Consider the following 5485-nt stretch of genomic DNA (forward strand, 5'->3'; position numbering starts at 1 on the left):
TGTGGTGAGGGGAGATAGGCCTTGGAGGGCCTGTATGGGCAGAAATCTGTGCCATCAGAAACTGAATTTGAATAAGTTAAATTTGAATTTGAATTGCTCAGATTGAATCTGAATTGTAACTTGAATAAATGCTTTTGAAAACTGAATTTGAATTAGTCTAATTTGAAATTGAATTTATGGTTTGAAAATGAATTGACTTGCTTCGAAACTGCATTTTATCCTTTAAAAATTCAGCTCTCGAATAATTTCAGATTCACTTCTCACCATTCAGTTTCAGTTCTACAATTCAATTTCAGTTCCAAAATTCAGTTTTTTGGAACTTACATCCGGTTCCGGTTCAAGCGCAGATGAATAGAACTACGTTTTACTGGCGGACCGAGAGTGTTACTGACGGGAATCTACAGCGTCTTGAGCTGAATTAAGACTTCAGAAGTCATTCGTCATGTCGAATGACCAGCGGATAAACTCTCAGGTTGGTAATAAATGTATTACATGTATAAGAACAAGCGTCATGTTAACAACACTAACAACACTCTTGGTGGCGCTGTCACTTGGTGTTCGCTCGCTCTGTGGTAGAGTATCACCTCCTGTTCCTGCTCAAACACAGTGGTGTTTCTGAGTAGCTTATTTGCTTAGCGATTTAATTAACAACTTTTAAATACATTCTTCTTTCATAGTATAATCTTCACGTGCTTCATCCGAAGCACACTTTCTGTGTACTCACTACCTAATTTATAGCCAAAGTATTCACTCACTGTCTCTGTACTGTCTCGCTAGCCTAGCTTAGCTCATAGCCGACTCATTAGCACCATGGCTACTTCACCTGTCCCTCCTGCACTTTCTTGCTCATTGTGTCAGATGTTTAGTTACTCCTCGGCCTCCTTTAGCAGTAATGATATCTGTAACAAATGTAGCATATTTGCAGCGCTGGGGCCAGGATTACTGAATTGGAGACTCGGCTTCGCACCCTTCATTCACCCATAGCTAGCCAGGCCCCTGTAGCTGGTGCAGCCGAAAATAGCGTAGGCCCCGCTAGCTGTTCCCCGGCAGGTCCCAAGCAGCTGGGGAATCAGGGAGGCTGGGTCACGGTGAGGAGGAATCATAGTCCTAAACAGAAGCCCCAGGTACACCACCAACCCGTTCATGTGTCTAACCGTTTTTCCCCACTCGGCGACACACCCGCCGGGGGTCAAACTCTGGTAATTGGCGATTCTGTTCTCAGACATGTGAAGCTAGAGACACCGGCAACCATAGTCAATTGTCTTCCAGGGGCCAGAGCAGGCGACATTGAAGGAAATTTAAAACTGCTGGCTAAGGGTTAACGTAAATTCAGTAAAATCATAATTCACGTCGGCAGTAATGACACCCGGTTACGCCAATCGGAGGTCACTAAAATCAATATTGAATCGGTGTGCAACTTTGCCAAAACAATGTCGGACTCTGTAGTTTTCTCTGGTCCCCTCCCCAATCAGACCAGGAGTGACATGTTTAGCCGCATGTTCTCCTTAAATTGCTGGCTGTCTGAGTGGTGTCCCAGAAACGATGTGGGCTTCATAGATAATTGGCAAACCTTCTGGAGGAAACCTGGTCTTGTTAGGAGAGACGGCATCCATCCCACTTTGGATGGAGCAGCTCTCATTTCTAGAAATATGGACAAATTTATTAAACCCCCCAAAATATGACTATCCAGAGTTGGGACCAGGAAGCAGAGTTGCAGTCTTACACGCTTCTCTTCAGCTTCTCTCCTCCTGCTACCCCCCCAAAAACCCATCTCCATAGAGACTGTGTCAGCTTCCAAAAAGACAAAAAACAAACTAAAAACCAGCAACAAACAACTTAAACATAAACAATTACAAAGAAAGAACAATACAGTATCCACATCTGAACCAAAGAGTAAAACAGTGAAATGTGGATTATTAAATATTAGGTCTCTCTCCTCCAAGTCTCTGTTAGTACATGACTTAATAATTGATCAACAAATTGATTTACTCTGCCTTACAGAAACCTGGTTGCAGCAGGATGATTATGTTAGTTTAAATGAATCAACACCCCCGAGCCATTCTAACTACCAGAAATCTCGAAGCACAGGCCGAGGGGGCGGTGTGGCAGCAATTTTTCACACCAGCCTATTAATTAATGAAAGACCAAGACAGACTTTTAATTCATTTGAAAGCCTGATGCTTAACATTGTCCACCCCAGCTGTGAAACTCAGAAACCAGTCTTACTTGTTATCATCTATTGTCCACCTGGGCCTTACACAGAGTTTCTGTCTGATTTCTCAGACTTTATATCTAATTTAGTTCTGAGCTCAGATAAAATAATTATTGTGGGTGATTTTAACATCCATGTAGATGCTAAAAATGACAGCCTCAACATGGCATTTAATCTGTTATTAGACTCAATTGGTTTCTCTCAAAATGTAAAAGAACCCACCCACCACTTTAATCACACTCTAGATCTTGTTTTAACATATGGCATCGAACCTGAACATTTAACAGTGTTTCCTGAAAACCCTCTCCTGTCTGATCATTTCCTGATAACATTTACTTTTACAATAATTGATTACACAGCGGTGAAGAGTAGACTTTATCAAAGTAGATGTCTTTCTGAAAGCACTGTAACTAAGTTTAAGAATATAATCCACCCACTGTTATCATCTCCAATGCCCTGTACCAACACAGAGCAAAGCAGCTATCTGAACGCTACCCCAACAGAGGTCGATTATCTTGTTAATAATTTCACCTCCTCACTACATACGACTCTGGATACTGTAGCTCCTGTGAAAACTAAGGCCTCAAATCAGAAGTACCTGACTCCGTGGTATAATTCTGAAACACGTACCCTAAAGCAGATGACTCGTAATTTGGAGAGGAAATGGCGTGTCACAAATCTAGAGGATCATCATTTAGCCTGGAGAAATAGTTTGCTGCTTTATAAGAAAGCCCTCCGCAAAGCCAGAACATCTTACTATTCATCACTGATTGAAGAAAATAAGAACAACCCTAGGTTTCTCTTCAGCACTGTAGCCAGGCTGACAAAAAGTCAGAGCTCTTTTGAGCCAACCATCCCTTTAACGTTAACTAGTAATGACTTCATGAACTTCTTCACAAATAAAATTTTTATCATTAGAGAAAAAATTACCAATAATCATCCCACAGATGTAATATTATCTACAGTTACTCTTAGTACCATTGATATTAAGTTAGACTCTTTTTCTCCAATTGATCTTTCTGAGTTAACTTCAATAATTACTTCCTCCAAACCATCAACGTGTCTTTTAGACCCCATTCCTACAAAACTGCTCAAAGAAGTCCTGCCATTAATTAATTCTTCGATCTTAAATATGATCAACCTATCTCTAATAATCGGCTATGTACCACAGGCCTTCAAGCTGGCTGTAGTTAAACCTTTACTCAAAAAGCCATCTCTAGACCCAGCAGTCTTAGCTAATTATAGGCCAATCTCCAACCTTCCTTTCATATCAAAAATCCTTGAAAGAGTAGTTGTCAAACAGCTAACAGATCATCTGCAGAGGAATGGTTTATTTGAAGAGTTTCAGTCAGGTTTCAGAGCTCAGCACAGCACAGAAACAGCTTTAGTGAAGGTTACAAATGATCTTCTTATGGCCTCTGACATTGGACTCATCTCTGTGCTTGTCCTGCTAGACCTCAGTGCAGCGTTCGATACTGTTGATCATAATATCCTATTAGAGCGATTAGAACATGCTGTAGGTATTACAAGTACTGCGCTGCAGTGGTTTGTATCATATCTATCTAATAGACTCCAATTCGTGCATGTAAATGGAGAGTCCTCTTCACACACTGAGGTTAATTATGGAGTTCCACAGGGTTCAGTGCTAGGACCAATTCTGTTTACATTATACATGCTTCCCTTAGGCAGTATCATTAGAAGACATAGCATACATTTTCACTGCTATGCAGATGACACCCAGCTCTATCTGTCCATGAAGCCAGATAACACACACCAATTAGTTAAACTGCAGGAATGTCTTAAAGACATAAAGACCTGGATGGCCGCTAACTTTCTGCTTCTTAATTCAGGTAAAACTGAGGTTATTGTACTCGGCCCTGAAAATCTTAGAAATATGGTATCTAATCAGATTCTTACTCTGGATGGCATTACCTTGGCCTCCAGTAACGCGGTGAGGAACCTTGGAGTCATTTTTGACCAGGACATGTCCTTCAACGCACATATTAAACAAATATGTAAGACTGCTTTCTTCCATTTGCGCAACATCTCTAAAATTAGAAATATCCTGTCTCAGAGTGACGCTGAAAAACTAGTTCATGCATTTATTACTTCCAGGCTGGACTACTGTAATTCATTATTATCAGGATGTCCAAAAAACTCACTGAAAAGCCTTCAGCTAATCCAAAATGCTGCAGCAAGAGTCCTGACAGGGACTAGAAAGAGAGAGCATATTTCTCCTGTTTTGGCTTCCCTTCATTGGCTTCCTGTTAAATCCAGAATTGAATTCAAAATCCTGCTCCTCACATACAAGGTCTTAAATAATCAGGCCCCATCTTATCTTAATGACCTTGTAGTACCATATCACCCTATTAGAGCGCTCCGCTCTCGCTCTGCAGGCCTACTTGTTGTTCCTAGAGTATTTAAAAGTAGAATGGGAGGGAGAGCCTTCAGTTTTCAGGCCCCTCTTCTGTGGAACCAGCTTCCAGTTTGGATTCGGGAGACAGACACTATCTCTACTTTTAAGATTAGGCTTAAAACTTTCCTTTTTTCTAAAGCATATAGTTAGGGCTGGACCAGGTGACCCTGAATCCTCCCTTAGTTATGCTGTAATAGATGTAGGCTGCCGGGGGATTCCCATGATGCATTGAGTTTTTCCTTTCCAGTCACCTTTCTCACTCACTATGTATTAATAGACCTCTCTGCATTGAATCATATCTGTTATTAACCTCTGTCTCTCTTCCACAGCATGTCTTTATCCTGTCTTCCTTCTCTCACCCCAACCGGTCGCAGCAGATGGCCGCCCCTCCCTGAGCCTGGTTCTGCCAGAGGTTTCTTCCTGTTAAAAGGGAGTTTTTCCTTCCCACTGTCGCCAAAGTGCTTGCTCATAGGGGGTCATATGATTGTTGGGTTTTTCTCTGTATCTATGAAGCGCCTTGAGGCGACTTTTGTTGTGATTTGGCGCTATATAAATAAAATTGAATTGAATTGAATTGAAATAATAGCCGTAAGGTAACTTTTATGCTTATTGTAGCTGTTAGCTAAAAACGCTAATTTAGCGTAGTTTGCCCTGAATTCAGCTTTGACAAACAAATATGATCGACTGTTTCTAGTAGAATTCCAAAGTTGTCATCTTGGACCCTCTCAGAGTACCCCCTCTGTATGCTTGCAGAGACCCCTACAGTAGGGAAACATGCAAAAGGTTTATTTATGTCTTACACAGCATCCCAACTCTTTAGCTGACTTAATAACTTTAGCTAAAGTGAATAGTTAGTC

General features: G+C 41.2%; 1 long non-coding RNA gene across 1 annotated transcript; it reads left to right on the forward strand.

Annotated features, from left to right (window-relative positions):
- Positions 1 to 541: 541 nt before the first annotated feature.
- LOC146712972 (uncharacterized) lies at positions 542 to 5213 on the forward strand. Its single transcript, XR_014917566.1, has 2 exons — positions 542 to 572; positions 4958 to 5213. It is a non-coding gene; the product is annotated as an uncharacterized LOC146712972 (long non-coding RNA).
- The last annotated feature ends 272 nt before the right edge of the window (positions 5214 to 5485 follow it).

This window comes from Copadichromis virginalis, linkage group LG3 (assembly GCF_057382275.1).
Source record: "Copadichromis virginalis isolate Kocher_CV1m ecotype Utaka linkage group LG3, C_Virginalis_male_GT1.1, whole genome shotgun sequence".
Lineage (NCBI taxonomy): Eukaryota > Metazoa > Chordata > Actinopteri > Cichliformes > Cichlidae > Copadichromis > Copadichromis virginalis.